General features: G+C 39.6%; 1 long non-coding RNA gene across 1 annotated transcript in view; it reads left to right on the top strand.

The window, feature by feature from the left end:
• The window catches only part of LOC137215921 (uncharacterized), a 183,532-nt gene that overhangs the window by 20,904 nt on the left and 142,345 nt on the right, over positions 1 to 20,283 (top strand). Inside the window, exon 3 of the long non-coding RNA XR_010939488.1 lies at positions 872 to 1,050. This is a non-coding gene — a long non-coding RNA (uncharacterized lncRNA). The remainder of the gene's footprint in view (positions 1 to 871; positions 1,051 to 20,283) is intronic.

Here is a 20,283-nt window from a genome sequence, read left to right as displayed (position 1 = left end):
GTTTACTGGAGACAAGAAAAGAGGATAATTGGGGGTGGGTGTGATTGTCTCAAAACTTTACCCACTTCCTTCCTTTCCCTTCAGGAGGAAGGCGAAAATATAGTGTTGTTTCAAAACCTCTACAGCACATCGGAATAATCTGGAGAGCTTTCGAAAAGCACAATTTCCCAGGCCTCGCCTCACATCCTAGTAAATCTGGAGTTTCCAAATATGAGGCAGAGAATCTATTTATTTATTCATTCATTCATTTATTTAAAATCTTTCTACAGTTACTGTTATCTTCATGAGACCACAGCCCCCCCAAAGCCCCACCAGCTGAGAGTTTCTCTTGTAAATTTGCTGCTCACTGCGGGATATTGTCCATTATGTCTATCTTATAAAGCAGTCAGCAAGTGCTAAAAACACAGCAAACCAATAAATAAATTAGGAACATTGTATATAAATTGATTTATAAAATTAGGTGGGTCCCTTAAAAGGAGAGCAGCCCAATTATAGTGTTACCCTACTGAGCCCTGGACGTTGAGCTTCATTTAGAAGTTTGCGTGTATAGAAGGTTATCTTGTAGCGATGCTAAGAGTATTAGGGTTCCCTGGGAGTGTGAGCCTTCTATTAAAAATATTGTTCGCTCTTCTATTCAAGGTGTAGGGTATGCAAACGCAAAGGTTGGGAGGACACTGACTTTGAAACTGGTGTCTTTCAAACTGAAATTGTGGTAGTGATGACCTTTTGTAGGTTTTCTTTTAAAGAATATCTGTGTGTTCTTGAAAATTAATGTTTATTAAAATATTAATATATTTTTATGATTAAAACTTAAATGCTAACTTTTTATTGGGGTGTGTGTGTGTGTGTGTGTGTGTGTGTTGTAACCCAGGGAAGCAAGAATGAAGATAAAAGGGAAGAGAAGCAGAAAAGGAAAAAAGCAAATACAAGACAGTGTATCACCAGTTGCTGCCATTCTACTGGGAAATACAGCCGGTTGCCTGGGCGTGAGGGGTTTCTTCTCAGAGGCTACACGGAGCCATTGTCTCTTGGAACCGTGTCAGCGAGAAGGTAGGGTAAAGAATCTGCCGGCCCCTTCCCTGCTTCCGTCTCTCATTGGTCAGAGTCGGCCTGGGTTGCCGGCTCTCTCACTGAGGCCCGTCAGGCAGCCTGGGCAACAGAGGCCCTGCGCGTGGAGCGCACTGGTGGGCAGCGGCAAGCTCTGGCGGCTCTGTCTGCAGCCCGCAGCCTGGAGGCTCACTAGCTGAGCAGCTGCCCTTTAGGGATGACCTCAGAAGTCCAGGTGGGATGGTGGACATGTGCAGTCTGAGGCGTGAGGTGAGGTGCCAGGGGGTCGTGCCAGCGGCGGCTCAGAGGGTAGGGAGCACCTGTGCAGGGAGCCCAGCGAGGGAGGGCGCTACAGCCGCTGGCCTCCACCCCGAGGTGGTGATGAAGCGTAATGAGCCTTTCTTCAGTGAAGTCACTCTGTGGCTGTGCTTGGTGCCGTCTGGCCTTCTTGCAGGGTCTTCAATAGCACTAAGCCAGAAACTGTAGCCAAGCAAATCCTGGCAGGCACATAACTGGGGCCACTGCACCAAGTCTGCAGTACAGGCAACATAGAACATGGTCTGAGGCCTCTTGCTGTGCCAGAAAGTAAGGCGGCTGCCAATCTTGGGTTGTGTCAAAAGGACACACGTGCCAACTGGAGAGCACCTATCGCTCAAAACCATGACAATTTCAGGGGCAAAAAGAATAATGAGTGCAATGGGTGGCCACACAAGGACTCTATAGAATAAAAATTCGTGGATGAATAGTGGTGGTACGAAAGTGAATTGTGGCTGCCAGAGGCAGGGGTGGAGGCTGGGGAATTTGGGTGAAGGGGTCAAAGGACAAACTTCCAGTTATAAGACCAATAAGGCCCAGGGATGCCACGTCCAGCGTGGCGACTATAGTTAACACGACTATATGGTACATTTAAGAGCTGCTTAGAGAGTAGATCCTAAAAGTTCTCGTCACAAGGAAAAAAAATCTTTTTTGTAACTCTATGAGGAAATGCATGTTAACTAAACTGATTGTGGTGATTATTTCATAATATGTGTAGGTCAAGTCATTATGTAGTACATTTTAAGGGTATACAGTGTTGTATGTCAATTATATCTCAATGAACTGAAAATAAATAAATAAAATGCAGAAGGAAGGACAGAATTTGAGAATTTGCCTTTTGCAAACTTTAATGAAATAGTGTGTCTGGGCAGTGATAAACAGAGGCTCTTAAAACCATTAGATTAAAAAAAACAAAAACCGTTAGATAAAAAGTTAAGGGGAAAACTTTAACTGGAATGGAGCAGCCTGAGGTTGCCAGAACCCATTGATCAATATTATCACTAAAAGTGGAACAGGCAACCAGACACTAAGTACCTACTGTGAAGTACTCATGCCTCGAAAATTGAACCTGCATCTAATTCAGGTTGATCTACGAGTTCACAGGAAATATGAAGGACAGAAGAACATAGAAATTGATACCTTGAGGATGCAATCTGCCAAACTCAGAATAAGGAAATCTCAAAAGACAAAAGAACCCATTTTTCAGCAAATGGCATAGAAAAACTGAGAGTGAGGCACAAAAACAGTAAATGTTTAAACAGGGCTTGGAAAACATGTCAGCGAAATACAGTTCTAGGATCTTGTTTGGATTGTGATTCAAACAAACCAACTTTGAAATGCATTTTACAGAAAATCTGGTAAAATTGAACATAAACTGGGTGTTAGATGATATTACAGATTTGTTGCAAATTTTGTCAAGTGTGATAATGTCATTGTGATTATATTTTTTCTTTTAAAGTCCTTATCTGTTAGATATACTGAAGTATTTATGGGTGAAACCATGTGATGACCGGGATTTGCTTTTACAAATCCAGAAGAGGGTAAAAAAGTGGGGATGATTAGATGAGAAAGCAGGGACAAAACGTTGCCTGCTTGTTGAAGTTGGGTGGGAATACGTGGCTTTCATTGTACTGTTATCGCTACCTTTGTGTATGTTTGAAAATCTATAGTAGAAGGTTAGAAAATGAAAATACATGACCAACTTCTTCGTAAACAAACACACAACCTCCCAATGGGTTCTGATGAATCAGCCAGCTTTGGGAATCATTTAGGTAGAGAGGACCTTGGAATGAAGGAGGGGTAAGTGTAGAGAGGCTGGAACAACCCTTCCCCCCAACCCTTCCGCCATCTCAACCCCCACTGTTCCCAGTTGCTTTCCCACCCCCAGTGGCTGCACTCTCAGCGTTGGTTAGTGGATTATGCTCAAGAGTTCACAATCTCGATGATAAGCAGACAGTGCAGAAGAACTCAGGATGCAGGAGTACCTGCTTGATGTTATAGCTGGTAGTTCTATTAAAATTCCTTCTCTGATCTAAGGAAAAGATTAATGGGTATTAATATTTAACTTGTATTTCCATGAAAAAGCTTGTGGAAAAGCATTTTGCAAAGCACCTATGGTAACTAATTCAGAAAATAAATCAAATTAGTCACTGTTGAGGGCTTGCGTTACAAACCAAAATAAGATACGTTTTTTGATGAGTGGCTAGCTTGAGGGTAGAACTTCATGGTTTTATGACACAGCATTTACTATTAATTATTTCCCAGTTAGTTCAGCTCATAAGGTGCTATGGAAATAGCACTGAGCTGGATATCCTGAGACCAGGTTTTGATTTTGGATCTTTCAATGGCAAGCCGTGTGACTTTCTTCGAGTTACTCCCTCTGAGGTTCAATTTTTTCATTTCTAAACAGAAAAAAGAATAGGTGTCTGAGGTCCTTCCAGCTGTAAAATTCTATTTGTCTCTGAATTTAAAAAATGTTCTCATTCCTTTGCCTGCACAATTTCATTTATTCCTAATAACAACCTTATGGCATAGGAAGTTTTATTATTCACACATTGACAGTTGCAGAAACTGAGAGCAGACAATAAATAATCTGATGAAGTCAATTCTCGATAGTTGTTGAACAGTGAAAGTTCAGGTGTGACCCAATTTTCATTCTCATAGAAATATCCAGTCACTGAGTTTTCCTATGTGTGCTGGTATTTACTATTAGTAGTTGAGGCTCCATGGATTTAGACATTTGCAATCATAGGAAACTCTGAAACATGAGAGAAGTTTGATATGTCTAACAATTATAAAAATTTTGCATCTCAATACAAACTATCATTTTTAAAATACAATGGTATTTCTGTAAAATAGGCTCCTTTCCAACTGGATTTGTGTGTGTACATGTGTGAAAGTAAGTTTCCTAAAATTTCAAGAGAATTAAAGAATCGATAGTATATATTATGTCTAAGATGTCTTGTAAAATAAACAAAAGGTCTCTAAATTTTAAAAGACAAAATGTATTCATCTAATAAGTATTTAGTGAGCATTCGCTATGGACCTCTTTGTTCTGAATGAATTTGAATCTTTAGTGTGGTTCAAAAACTACCTGGATGAGATTAGGGTCAGTTCCTGTCTAGGTTCCCTGGAATAGAGCCTGTTACCTACCTGATTTCCAGGGTCATTGCCCTGTTAGACCACACCAACGGTATTTTGGCCCTGTAATCAACATTCTGACATCCATGAGAAAGTTCAAAATGCCACTACTTATGCTACATAATGGAACCTTGGATATAATCGAGGTACTCAGCGAGTAAATATTGAATTAAAGCTAACATGAAGACATGTTCCTTTAGGAAAAAAAGTAGCCGTGGTTAAGGCCATTTGAGCATGTGAGATTTCAGGTGGCAATAAATCAGGTTACTATTTTAAGGGCAATAGATATTTGGTTCTTTGTGGATTCGCTTGTGCAAAACTAGATCTGTGTTGTTCTAAAGATTTGATATCCACTGTGACAATGAGAGTAAAGATACCTGTTTTTTCACTTTATACTTTTCAAAGCACTTAGATTATGTTATCGCATTTAATTTTTAATATCAATTCTTGATGACACTTTCATGTAAACACTGGCTTTAATTTTACGTGGAAAACGGACAAACCTAGTCTTGTGAGGGGATAGTGTCCTCCTGCTAAAAATAATGTAATGAAAGAAATAGAAGTGTACTTTGGAGGCAACGCTCTTGGCTAAAAATCTCCGACATCACTGGGGAAAACTTTCATGTTAATGCTACCTCTTTAGGTCTGAATGTTCTGGTGAAATGAAGGGGAAATATGAGGATAGGTAAATTAAAAGTCATGCTGCCCTGTTTTAAATTATATGACCATGAAAATTATGTCTTTAGAAAACTTTTTTCTAATTTATAGTGCATTTTAATAAACATAATTCAATTGTTTAATTCCCAGTAGCAATGAACAGAAAGCAACACTGTAGGTGGCTGATTAATATTTTATGTTTATCTTTAGTAACTAACCATGTCAATATGTGAAGATGTTCTGAAAGCAACAACATATTCAAAACAAACTTCCTTTGCTATGTGATCTCCTTGAGATATTTCATTTTTAAAAGTGTTTATATTAAAGCTTTTCAAATGTACAGCGTAGCCAAATAGTATTTGTACTATACATTTAATAAAATTTAAATAAAAGTTTAAGGGTAGAAAATTTTTGGCTTAACAACAGTTTAAGGAAAGTTTCTTTCCTATTATCACCTGCTATATATAAATCTTTATACCTTCATATACTTTGGAATAAACAATTTAAGTTCAGGTTTTTTCCTTTTAAACTTCTCAGAGTTTGTCCAGATTTTCCTTTATATTATCAATAAGTGTGTTATTATCTCTGTCTTGTACCATCATGTACCACTAACTTATATTTTCCGACCCTTCACAAAGAGCTTAGTGTATCAAATCTTCATTTTTCAGGTGCTATATAATATTTAGTAAAAGGCATGATCTTTCTTAAAGGAAATAATTTCAGTTAATATCATCATTGAGATGATTCAGGTAAACTTATCGACAAGAGAGACCATATTTTATAAATATTCATAAAACATTCCAAATATTTAACAACTGATAAGGCTAGGGCACTGGCCAATCAGAACAGACAGGAGCCATAAAGTTGAACAAAGTCCTGCAGGCCCCTTTGGGGCCAGATATTAACCCTTTAGATGCTGGATCCTGAGAAGGGAGGAAGGAGGGGACAAACCAGGAGAGAGGCAGAGGAGGGATGAGGAAGCTCCTGGGGGCTCATGACAGTGACTATATATAAATACCAGGGTGTCTCAACCTTGGCACTACTGGCGTTTTGGGACCAATAATTCTTCGTCATTGGGACCTGTCCTTCGCATTGTAGGATACTCAGGTGTATCTCTAGCTTCTACTCACTGGGTTCCATTATCACTGCCCCCTTAGTTATGACAACTAGAAACGTCTCCAGATATTGTCAAATGTCTCCTGGGAGGCTGAGAACCACTGTTCTATATCATCTGGTACTGAAATATTTCAATATCCTAACAGCCGTTACATTCATGCCCCGGCTCACAGTGTCTTAAACTGTTACCTGCCTTGGAGAGCTTAATAAAGATTTGATGAATGAATGGATGACTTATGCAGTCAGTCAATACACTGGGAATAACCTTTCAGGAAAGGTTGATGCATACGTCATCTATTGTATTTGAGTGTAGGTACATCTTGATTTACGGCTAAACAGGTGTTTAGTGAGTCCCTTCACCATGTTGACCACAGTATTTGACACTGTGGAGGCCGCTGGGGCATGAGGTCTAGGGTTCATTGTCTGCAACTCTTCTCACTTCATGTACACACTCTTTTTGGATCATTTCTTCCATTCTCAAGGTTTTCACTTATATGCAGATATATCCTACATTTGCATCTCTATCCCTCTTTCTGCACTTAAGCTGCATTTCCACTGGCCATGCATGTATTATACTTTAAATAGGAAATGTAGAAAACTGAACTAGCTTTTGCCTCCCCTCTCTGCATTAAGACAAACTCTTTGTCCTATTTTACCTAAATTAATTAGATCATTATCACCTCATTCATGGTGGTAATCTAGATAACTCTCTTGCAATTCCTACATGGAATCAACAATCATGTCCAGTTTTAACCTAACCACCAAATAGTTTGGATTTCATTCTCTTCTCTTTGTCTTCACTCCACTGAACTAATTCTAGTCTCCTGACTGGTCTTCCAGACTCTGGTGTGTTCTCTCAAATCCAAACTTCACACTGCTTCCTGCACCATCTAGCTAAATGGCAACTCAATGCCATGCTAACGTGCTTATGTTTTCTAAAGGATAAAATCTAAGCTCTTTAGAACAGCTTTCTAGGTTCTCCCTAACCTGGCCTCTACTGAGTCTTAGAATCTCCAACGTAGCATTTTCTGTTCCAGCAATTCAGAACAGCTGTCAGTTACCTGTTACCCTATGATCAACTTGTCCCTTCGACCTAGAATACGCTCTTGACCCTTTGTTACCTAACCAACTCCTCATCCTTCAGTTCAGGTGACACCTCTTCTAGGAAGTCTTCCCTGAGTTGTTTACCCTGGGCTCAGTAGCTCTGTCATTTGTGGTACTCTGGGCCTTCCTTAACTGTAGCGTTGTCACCCTGGGCTGAAATGGTCTATTTAACTCTTGTGTGGTTCACCACTAGGACTGAGACTATGTCTTATTCATCTTTATATCCTCAGTTCCTTGCATAGGTGCTTAATAAATTCTTTCACTATGATCTCAATTATGGGAAAAAAATCCCCAAAACCTAGATTTACAGATATTGCGGAAAAAAAGACCAGAAGGATAGCCATGTAACATAGATTCTGTACTTTTGACATTTTATTGGTACTCTCTCTCACCTTGGCCACAAGAAGTATCGGTGTAAAGCTTATCCACATTACTACATTACATAAGGAAAATAAAGTTGCTTTGCAAATTTTGGGGAAGGCTGAAAAGGAATGGGGTGAGGGGGAGAAAGGGAAGAAGAGGCAACAGCAACAACAAAAATATAAACTTTGCTAATTGTATCCCATTAAACCAGTGCTCTCCAAACCTATAACCCTGCTTCTACCGGGAAAAATGGAAAAGCAGACTAGAAGTCCAATGATAATAGTTCCGCTTACTTCCTTTGTTAATTGTGAACAATGCCCAGCCCTCCTTCCTCACCACCCAGACACCCTAAAAAAAACTTTTTGAAAACAATTATGTTTTATGATTTTTTTTTCTGCAGCTTTCAGGACTCAAGCTCAACTGAGAACATAAGGCTAGCAGATGAGCATAGTTTTAAAGAAGTTATAATATTTGGGTTGAAATTCCCTACTCTGTTAATTATGGCCCTGAAGACTTCTTGTCATAATAGCAAAATTTCACAACCCCTTGACATTAGAATGTTGATACTCAGGCCCTAGTGCAGCTGCCCACGCATGAGGCCAACAGATGGGCATAGTGTTTAAAAAAAAGAGCTGCGTTGCTAAGCTTCAAATTCTCTAATCCCGTCACCAAGGCTCTGAAAGCTCAGTGCTTGAAAAGGAGGCTGGCTGCTTCCTCATCTCAAGAACCTGGCAGTCCTTTGGTGCCCTTCCTGTCCCAGCTCAGCTCCACACTTGGAGTTGCAGAGAGAAGGGTGTCAAGAAACCATGGCTAACTCAGCTAAAGTGTCATGAAAGATATTCCTGTGGTTGACATATAATCATGATTCTAACCCTCACCTGGTGCTCTTCTGGAAGAACACTTAAGAATAGGGATAAAGATGACAAGATGGAAAAACAAAAAATAATCATATTTTTTCTAGAACATGGGCATTACATTCGCAAAAAATTTTTGCAAATCAATGAGGCTCTATTTATAGTTGGTCAGCAAACAAGATAAGCACTACAGACCCTTTTATTTACAACAGTCAATTAAAAAAACTTCCCTTGCAATCCATGTGCAAATTTACTAAACTTATTGAATATCATAAAATATGGGCTGAAGAATATATAAATGGAATGTCTGCAACATAAAGGAAGCTGAATTTAATCACCAGAGAAGCCACATCTTACGTTCAGTAACGTGGTATGTTGGAAAGAATATGACTTTTTCAGACAGTCAGGCCTAAGCTCAGATCTCATTTCCTGTACTTACCATCTATGTGACTTTAAGTAAATCGCTCTACCTCCCGACTCCCAGTTTATTAACATGTAAAACTGAAGATATAGTAACCATCGACAGTTAGATCTCACTGAGGTTAGAAATTTGAGTTTAAGGTCTTGTTGCTCGTTAACTGGTACTTCCTCCTAGTGCAGATTCAATCCGTTCATCAAAGGTTCACCCTCTGTCTTTCAAAGGCCCTACTCTCTGCCCTTAGGCCTTGCCAGGCCTCTTGTTCCACATCTTCTTTTTTGTGGGATGGAATCAGAAGTGGTAGTCATCTTCTGGTTCTGGATCACCCCTGATTCTGTAGGTTGGGGTATGCTCTTCTTTACTACATGGGTGTTTTTAGATGTGTATCATTTATTTTTATTTTCTGCTTTGAAGGAAGTAACATACAAATACCTACGACTTGAATTCACTTATTTACATGTAAATCAATTTCCTTCTCCAACACACTGATACTAAATTTTTATAGGGATGAAAAATTTTTATAGATGATGAAAGTCTGAAGCTATTAGAAACCAAAGGTATTCTTGGGATTAGTACCAGAATATTGATTGAACATTGCATGGATGTTAATTGGGTCTCTAAAATGTATTGACAAAAGAACTTCCTCATGACACATATACTAATGTTGGACAATCTGCCACGCAGTTCCAACATTTGTGGGTGGCTAAATGCAGTTTGCTTTAGTTAATGAGGAATTTAGTACAGTGAAGGGGGGAAAAGGACATCTAAGTAAATCCTTTGTTCTCATGAACTGATTCTAGAAGCACAAGCTGCAGCAAGCCCCGCCTGTCCTTTCCAAGCCTGGGTTTACACTACACCAGGGCAGAGAGAATCAATTCCTCACTTCCTATTAGTCACCCACACAGCAGGGCTGTGGGATTGGCTCATGGGACTTTGTTGAAGGAAACGTGTTCAGAAGCCCTTATTTCTGTTGACTCTTGTGGACTGATTACCGCAAATCTGCCCTCTGGACACAGCTGCCCTCTCCCTGAGGAAGTAATGGAACTGATTGATGCCTCTTCCGCCCATTTCATCCCTAGAGAACTGACGACCAAAGAAAACTCTCTATATTATACAAAGCCTTAATTTAATCCTGGTTTTATACCTCAGCACCTGTTCACTCCTGTCCAGGTCTAATGTTTGAACACCTTGGAAGGTTACAAACTTGTCTGTGGGCCCCTAGCCTTTACTATGATTTTTTTTTTTTTTTTTTTGGCTGTGCTGAACGGCATGCAGGATCTTAGCTCCCCGATCAGGGGTGGAACCCATGCCCCCTGCAGTGGAAGCACAGGGTCTTAACCACTGGACCTCCAGGGAAGTTCCTTACTATGATTTTTTATTCTCCCATTACCCCCTCACTATTCCCACTCCATCACCCCTTAAGCCCAGCGTGTCAGTTCTCTGCTGCTATTAAACTGTGGTTCCTAGAAACACTCTGAACTCAGCAATGTATAATTTAACTTGAATTTTAAAGTCAAAGGGAATCAGAGGTACTCAAGTATCATTCATGAAGCCTGATTATGAAATGGAAGGTTCGCCCATATGCTGGTATGGAAAAGTTATTTTGTATTTGGGTGTTGGGAAAGAGTGAGTGGGAAAATGGGATCCCCTGACTAATGAAATGACTGAATATAGATTTAGTAACATTGGACTATGTGCTTTGATGAATGGAGTTATTTTGGGAGAATAGTGGCATTGAGTTTAGAATTTAGGCATGATTTTCTCGGCAAATTCAGAATGAATGGTGAATGAATGGAATGTGATATGCCCAGCTCTGTACTGTCAAAAAGACCACAAGTTATGTAAATTCCTTCTTCCTCAGATTTACATCTGTTTTCTTACTCCCCATCTTTCGTTCTTCTCTACAACTTCCTTTATCTGCTTTGGCCACACACTCATTCAGAACTAAAAACAACACCAGCCCTGAAGTAGAGAAAAGTTTGTTTTGATTCCGACACAGTGACCTCTGTATGTGCTACATTTTTTATTCAATCATATATTGTGTGTTATGAAAGCTTTCCTCTGAGATCTCCATATGTAGTCGATTGTAAAAATGTCAAGTATTCTGTTTAAGTGCCTTCCCCTTGGGTGTGCCCATGCCATACAGGACCTCATCAGTTTCGGCAAGTGCCAAAGATGTATAAAGATTTATTCTCCTAATTGTCCTTTCATGGGTTGAGGCGATGACAGCAGCAACAACAATATTAACCAAATAATCACTCTCATTGGCTGAATGCTTCCCAGGTGCCCGGCACTGTTCTAAGCACTGTCTATGAACGAACTCATTTAATCTGTGTGACATTTACTCGGCATGACAATCCTACTGGGAAGGTAATAATTGTTTACTCTTGAGGGATGTGCACGAGGCCTGTGTTAATCTTAAACTTGCCTAAGAAGGTGCCAGATTATGTGCTGTGCCTTTGGTGGAATCCAAGAACAGTTCCCTGGCAACCAAGTGCCAACGTCAGTCCCTTGAGGGATCCCTACCGACGTGTGACCCAGGGGCCCAAGGCCAACATAGATTTGCAGGAAAGTTAATTTAATCCTATTCGTGGGCACTGAACGCATTTTTTTCTCTTACTAAGAACAATGGATTAAAGTAACTAAACAGAGAAGTTAAATCAAATCCAAAAGTCTCATAAAATAAATAGCAAACATGACCTCCTGAAGGCCAAATATATCATAATTAGTACTAATTGAATGCTTGCAGCATATTTCTGAAGTGTGCTTTGTTTTAGTATCCACTGTAATTGGATCCAATTCAGTATTTCACTTGACTTTTTTTTAAGGGAATTGATGTGCTGAGGTCTCGTTCTAATGACTACTTTCATGTAGCCTTTTGCCATGAAAACCAAGCCATTGAACAAAATATTTAGTAGAGAGCATGCACTGCAGATTTTATCCTACACTGCCCTGAGTCCACGACCTTACACACTCATACGCTGCACTGCTGCTGTCCAGATCACGAGTTTTAAGCTTGGAAAATCTGGTCTCCACTTGCACAGTTTTGCTCCGTAGGGGGATTCCGCTTTGGTTAGTGACGGTTTAAGTAACTGCACACATACTGCCTCAGAGGAGTGAGTAGTTGCGGGTGGAATTCAGAACTATGGGTTGAAGCGAGCAGGGATTTGTTCAAGACTTGAAAGCTTTGAAGCTGAAGATTTGGCTTTCTCTCATTATGGCGGAAGAATGAAATTCTCCTTAGCAAAAACGTATATTGAGGAAGAACATAATTTAGGTTGATTTTTACCACCAGCCTCTCCTTCTACCTATACGAAAGTCCTTTGAAGTCTGCAAAGTAAGAAAGTGAAGGAACACTGGCCAATCGTGAGTCATTACTTAATTATTCATGAGGTGTATGGTGTGTGTCAAAGAAAGGGATTAAAAATGTTTGATGCCTGCTGCCTGAGAGAGGAATGTTATCCCGGGGTATAGACACCGTCAGGTAGAGAATTTAAAGCATGTAGCAGTCAGATGTTCCAGGCCAGGAAAACCAAAAGAGATAAGTTTCGTCTCTTATGACTGAGCAGTGCTTTGAGAGGGACACTTGCACATCTTTAACGAACAGAGGGCTACCAAATGCTGCATGAAACCTAAAGATCATGGTGGGTCACTAACATTTGCCCTTTCTGAATACTCCCTGACATTTGGAACATTTGCCAAAGTGTGGCTTCTACTTGTAGGTGAAATTGAAGTTCACTGTTTAAGTTCAGGGCATTAGAGATAGAACAGAGACTGTAATACTTTAAAGAGAATAAGAATATGGTACAAAATGCTACACGTCAGCCTGGATACTGACTATCAGATTAGTGGTCAGGTTGCCCTGCCCAGTGCCTCAGGGTAGGGGCCCTCTCAGAGAGACGTGGGAGCAGGCCCCTGGAGCCCAGGGGACAAGGCACCTCATCCCAAGCTGCCTCAGTGTCATTATGGGGGTGACACTGCCACTCCAGTGGGCCCAGAGAGTAAAGCATGGAACCAAAGAGCATTATTCTTGAGCCTTAAGAGGTAATGGAATTTGCTAAGTTTGGGATTGTTCCTATTTCCCACTTTGGGAATGGGAATGTCTATCCTATGCCCAGCCCGTCATTGTATTTTGGAAGCACATCTGGTTTTACAGGTTCACAGCTGGAGAGGAATTTTGCCTCAGGATCAGTCATATTTCAGGATTCACCCATAGGTGATTCAGATGATATTTAAATGAGATCGTGGACCTTAGACTTTAGAATTGATGCTGGTTAAGTTGAGGCTTTTGGGGCTGTTGAGATAGAATAAATGTATTTTGCATATGAGAAAGATATGAATTTAGGGGGTCAGGAGGTGAATGCTATTAACTGAATTATGGCCACCCCCCTATTCATGTGAAGCTGAATGTGAAGCTTCAGCTATGAATATGGCCTAACCCCCAATGTGAAGCTGTTTGGAGATGGAGCCTTTGGAAGGTAATTAGGTTTAGATGAGGTCATGAGGGTGGGGCCTTCACGATGGGAATAGTGCCCTTATAAGAAGAGACACCAGAGAACCCCCTTCCTCTTGCTCTCTCTTCCCACCTTGTGAGGACACAGTGAGAAGGTGGCCATCTACAAGCCAGAAAAGGGATCCTCGGCAGGAACTGAATCTGCCAGCACTTTGATCTTGGACTTCTCAGCCTCCAGAACCATAAGAAATAAATGTCTGTTGCTTAAGCCTTTCAGTCTACAGTATTTTGTTATGGAAGCCCAAGCTGGCTAAGACAGCAAGCTTCCTAGCTTTGGGCCTGAAAGAAATGTGATAGTATCTGGATTTTAATCATTATAATTACAATAGTAATGGCCAACACTAATTGGGTGCTTACTATATTCCAAGTGGGGATGTAGCAATGGGAAAGTCTGTAGACCTAAACTTGGTGGAGCTTTCCTATAAGGCGTCAGGGAGATGCAGAAATAGTGTGGACTCCTTTGGCTATCTCTAGGAAGTGAGATGTCAGACTGTGATTTCAACTGCTTCACAAATTTTCATATGGTGGTTACAGCTTGTAATGCATTTCCAAAGAAAAGAAAAAAGTTTTGAAATCCAAAATAATTACATGTTGACTGAATCACTAATCTTGATGAAAATTTCATTTAAACTAGGTGATTTCCATTGCAGGTATGGTAAAAATGAAGTACTCTCTCTGCAGACTTGTGAATAATAATCTTCTGAGTACCAATAATCTGACAGCAATGGGCTGAACAAAATAAGCATTTTGATCTCTAATCAGAGAAATGAGAACCTGTGAGAAGAAGAATGGAAAGAAATTGTAGGACTCACATTTCCAGAGAATATAACTGTTTAGGAGAAAAAAAAGCCCAAAGATAATTACTACAAATCAATGTGTGTCTGGAAGGTTTAGAATTGTTTTTGAATCATAATCTTTAGTTTTCTATCTGAATGAGAGTTCTTTTTAAAGCAAACAATGGAAAAAAAAGTTTGAAATTTTTCAACCTGGGCAGAGGGGGAGGATCCTCCATTTAGCTGTGATGTTTTCAAACAGGCTACATGTATTCTCCAAATAAAGCAGAAGGAGAAAAGGTGATGCTAGAAAAAGATAAATCAACATTGAGATCTGTAATTATTATGAAATATGACCCTCCCTTAAAACTTTGCAGAAAAATATAATAACCACTTCTAAATTATTTATGCTTTCCTAATATGCTCTGATTCCCCACTTCTGCTTTCAGAAACTCTGATTTTACAATCTGTTTACTTTTATTTACTGAATTATGGAATAATGAACAATATCATTATTGCACCCGCGACCTAGACAATATCAGCTCTCCTTTGACTACTGCGTCACACGTCAAGATTTTAAAGAAAGGCTCAATGGCTAAAGCTGTAAGTGCCGAATGTCCTCTTATTACCCAGTATTCCAACCATCCTGAGTGTGCCGAGCTGCCAGCACACGTGGATTCCCCAGGGGTTCTCAGCAGTGGTTGGTGGTAGTTGCTGCATCGGAACACTCTGTGACTGCAGGGGCTGCAAAGATGAGCTCGGGTTGCCAGTGTTTATGTGTGGTCTGTGCTCCGTTCCGTGTCAACACGTGTTAAGTCAAAAGGAGTAGCCATTTTCCCCTCTCTTGTAAGCTTTTTTTTTTTTTCCTTTTAGAAAGAGAAAATATTTTTGAGCTTTCATGTAGCTGGTGCAGATTTTTTTTTTTTTAATGTAGCACACAAGATGCAATCATTTTATCCTGTTGTTAATGATTAGTATGAATGGCTACATGAACTGCCTGGTTTGTTTATTCATCCTGAAGACTGTCAGGGCTAAAACGGACTAATCATGTTTGTTTTCGGAAGCATCACGGTCTGGTTAGCGCTTTGTCTCCCTCAAGGTCCGTCTTCCTTTCGATGTCGAGGCGCGCTTCTGGCAGCTGTGAGGCTCCAGGACTGCTGCGCCTTCCCCACGTCCTCGGCATCCCTGCTCCCAGGGAATGACAGGCCTTCATCTGCGCCCTCTCCTTGCCCTTGCGCTCTGCCCTGCCAGGAGTCCTAATGGGAAATGGCCTCAAAGCCCTGCCTCCGAGTTCATTAAAAACACTGTTTCTCTTACATCATCAAAGCGTTCAGTCTCTGATTGCTCAATTCACAGACAAACCAAGCAACTGAGAAGAAATTCATCTTTATCCCCAAAGGTTCACACTGTGTGGAAATTATTGAACAGGTGGTAGATATTTTCTCTGTTTACGTTAACAAAAGGCAGAGCACTGGCGGCGGGATGGAAAAGGATCTGTTAGGTAACTCCGCCGCCCGAGGCGACCTCCCTAGCTGTCTCGAAAAGCACACACACCTCTGATAAGTAAATGACTAGCATTTATCTTCTCAGAGCCCAGATCGTGTTCCCGAGCACTTGGCAAGATCCCTTCTTACATGTTCCTTTCTTAACTGGCCACTGTCTGGATTCTCATCCCTGCTCCGACCCTGGTGGGGAGAGATGCTGGGTGGGTTAACAGGTATGATCTAAAAGATCCATTTACCTAGATGGGAAGAGGCTATGAAAACACATCTGTAGAAGCATAAATGTGTTTCAGACAAATCGGGGATTAGTCCACCCTGTGGCCCATGACATTTTAACCTTGGAAAGTCTCTCCATAAGCTAATTCTTTGGGATATTTAAGATGCTAACTCCTTTTGTGCATTGACTTCAATCATGGAAGGGCAGCGCCAGAACTAGAAAACTCCAGATAATTCAATACCATTAGCTTTGTCTCCTCACCAGGAAAATTACTTATTTGCCCAGTGATTTGCATCGTAGTTTTGCTGTAGGTTTTGTTGAGTAGTCGGTGGTCAGGATATCACACAGTTTATCTCGTTTAATCCCTCATAATATTATTATGAGGTGGATATTACTTATCACCATTTTCCAATGTGGAACCTGAGAAAAGAACTTTCTTTTCTGTCTCTTGTGTAAAGGCTCACGCTTCTTCCATTACTGTGAAGGCTCCTGTCTTGAATGAGGGCATGGGCCAAGAAACAAATATATAGACATTTTATTTTTTCTTTAAGCTTATCCTGATATTTATTTCAGTCCTGTTGCATCTACAGAAAATTATGCTCCGCTACCCCTATTATCTTCTTATTTCTACCCCAGAATCACTGTTCAGAACTTGTCCCAGCGCTAAGAATACCTCAGTTGTATTAATATTTTCAATCTCATATTTGCACCATTTTAATGGATGTTTGTCAGGAAAACCCAACCCCTAAAATGAATTACTATGTTTTTTAAAAGATACACATGAAATAAGCTGAAATGAATATGTAGGAAGCTAATTATATGCCAACTTGAACAATACGTTTGATGGGATTCATGTAGCAGAAACTTCCTTGTCTCCTCAATGGTGTTCTCCCGTTAACTGGACCGTTAAAAGTGGTCCAGTTTTCGCTAAACACAAGGTTGCTTAGCTGGAGGCCACATTTCGCATCATCCCCAGCAGCCCAGGTTGGTCACGGGACTAAGTCCCCACTAATGGAATGTGAATAGAAGCAACGTGCATCACCACTGTCACTTCTCTGAGAAGAAATCACTTGCCCCCCACTTCTGCTCTTCCTTCCTGAAAGCTGGATTGTGGATGTGGCATTGATTCAGAGGCAGGCAAAGATAATGCCCTAAGGCAGTTGTTCTGAATCTGCTGTCCCCAGACCCCCAGGGATCCCAGAGATATTTTCAGTGGGTCTGCATTGTCTAAACTATTTCAATAATAATACTAAGGTTTTCTTTGCCTTATTCGCTGAGTTGACATTGGCACTGATGGTGCTAAAGCAATGACGGGTTGAAATGACAGCGCCTTCGTGTGAATTAAAGTGGTAGTAAAACAAGTGGCACTTGTATGCTTCCTGCCACACGCTCACAGAAGAAAAATGCCAGGTTCATATAAAAATACCCTTGATGAAGCAGGAACGATGCTCAATATTGTTAAATGGCTTTTTAATAACATGTGTAAAGAACCAAGAAATATGCATATAACACATGCACACTGAGGTATAACCCTTGTCCTGAAGAGAAGCACTTGTGCAACTGTTTGAGTTGAGAATTGGACTATTCACTTATAATTTTTAAATGTCACGCCATTTTTACTTGAAGAAGCAACTGACAGACAAACCGTGGTTATTCAGACTTGGGTACTTGGTAGATATTTTCTTGAAAACGAACAAAGGAAGCCTGTTGCTTCAAGGAAAACAACTGGCAGTGTTTGTTGCCAGAGATAAAATTCAAGATTTAAAGAAAAAATTAGAATTGGAAAACTTGTGTCTTCCACCGGGAGCTTAATAGCTTCCCAAGGTTTAAAGACTTTTTTAATGAGATAAGTGGTGATATAATAAATGTTTTTAGGGACTTCCCTGGTGGTCCAGTGGTTAAGACTTCGCATTCTAATGCACGGGGTGCAGGTTCAATCCGTGGTTGGGGAGCTAAGATTCCACATGCCTCACGGGCAAAAAACCAAAACATAAAAAACAGAAGCAATATTGCCACAAATTCAATAAAGACTTTAAAAATAAATAAATGTTTTAAAATATTGTATCATAAAATATTCTAATCATCAAAGCATAGACACAATCTAGTGGATCAGTATTTTCCAAATAATGAAGATATGATATTACAAGATCATTAAGTGTCACATGGGTTTTCACGTAACAGGATATGAAAACTTCATTAAAATTGCTTGGGTAATTGGATTCTACACTACAACCAACCTTTAAAAAACTACCACTTGTCAAGTTGTGGTGGAGTGTGAAATAAGCATATCCACAGTTATCTGAAAAGTCATTTAAAATACTCCTTTTTACAAATATATGACTGCGTGAAGATGAATTTTTTTCTAATACTTCAACCGAAATAACACATCAGAACAGATTGAATGCAGAAGCAGATATGAGAATCCAGCTGTCTTCTAGTTATCAAGTCACTGAAGAGATTTGCAAAATATAAAACCATGTCACTCTTCTGGCTCAAGTTTAGTTTGAGTTTTGGAAAATATAGTTATTGATGTTAAAATTAATAACTTTATTTTTTTGTGGTAGGCTGAATAATTGCCCCCCCCCCAAAGATAGCCACATCCTAGTGGCCAGAATCTATAAATATGTTACTTTATTTGGCCAAAAGGACTTTGCAGATATTGAGTTAAGAATCTTGAGATGGGAAGATGTTGTGGGTTAAATGGATGGGCACGATGCAATCACCAGGTCCTTACAAGAGGGAGGCAGAAGTGTCAGAAGCAGAACAAAGAGATGCATTGAAGGAACTGGAGACTGGAGTGATCATCTTTGAAGGGCGAGGAAGAGGCCATAATCCAAGTAATGCAGGCAGCCTCTGGAAGCTGCAAAAGGTAAGAAAATGGATTCTTTTCTGAAGCCTCCAGAAGTAATGCTGCCCTGCCAAGACCTTGATTTTAGACGTCTGACTTCCAGAACCATAAGAAAATAATGTTGTGTTGTCCTAAGCCTCTACATGTGTGGTAATTTACTATAGTGGAAATTGGGAACTAATATAATGTAATTTTTAAAAGAACTAAACATTTCTTAGGTAATGAGAAATTAATGAGTTAATTAAACTTGTTTCTCAGTTTTCATTTCGAATATGATAAATGCTGATAGATATATACAAACAAAAGCTCTTTGGAGTCCTTAGTAATTTTCAAAAATGTAAAACAATTCTGAGACCAAAAAGTTTGAGAATTGCTGCCCTAAGGGATGGTAGAGCAACAAGATGGAAGATAAAATGGAAGATACATAAATCCCTGAATGAGTTTATAAGCTCAGCTGTCTTGCCAGGCTAGACTGTCTGCCCATCTTTGGACTATTATTTGTGTAAGCAATAAACTGTCTTATTTAAAATACTGTATCCGGGGTCTCTTTGTTATAGCAAAACAGCCTGTACCTAACTAACAAATAACTAATGTTGTCCTTATATTCTCTTCTTAGTGTAGCATTCCATTTCAAAATCAATTTTAATTGATTAAAGGAAGATTTTAAATCTTATCTGATTGTTAATGAAAAAAAGGTCAAAATAAAATTAGTGATAGTTTTCGAAAAATTTATTGTTTTCCCATTGAATCCTGTTTCTTGCTAATATTGAGATATTCTGTTCTCTGCCTTAGAGGGGAAATAATGTCTTAATATGATTTTCCTAACCCTTAGATTGAAATGAGAATTTTTACCAGCAATTATTGATGTGATCTCTTGGAGTTAACTCTTTTGCTAATTCTTGCTACTCTTTAGATCTATCAACAAACTGAAATCATTTTGAGGAATAACGATGCTTATGATTTTGCCTTTGAAATTACCTTGCTTTTTTTTTTTTTTTTTTTTAATTTCTAACTACCCGATAAGGCAGGTTGGGAAGGCACTATTTCCATTTGTTAAGATGTACCAGGAATTCAGAAAAAGTAAGAGACGACTCAAATGATACAATTATCTCATGGTAGGGCCAGACCAAAACTCAATTTTATGCAGAAGTACTAAAAGAGCACGGTTTTGTTGACAACTCACAACTGGTTATTTTCAGAACGTTTGATAGGTTATTAACTGTTTGGTAGGCAACTGTTTGAATTAGAAATAACTTGTTTCCAAATACCCAATAATATGTCCTAATAGCTTTTTTTTTTTTTAACGTTTTTATTGGAGTATAATTGTTTTACAATGGTGTGTTAGTTTCTGCTTTATAACGAAGTGAATCAGTTATACATATATCCCCATATCTCCTCCCTCTTGCACCTCCCTC

This window comes from Pseudorca crassidens, chromosome 21, assembly GCF_039906515.1.
Source record: "Pseudorca crassidens isolate mPseCra1 chromosome 21, mPseCra1.hap1, whole genome shotgun sequence".
Lineage (NCBI taxonomy): Eukaryota > Metazoa > Chordata > Mammalia > Artiodactyla > Delphinidae > Pseudorca > Pseudorca crassidens.
This window is presented reverse-complemented; position numbering and strand designations above follow the sequence as displayed.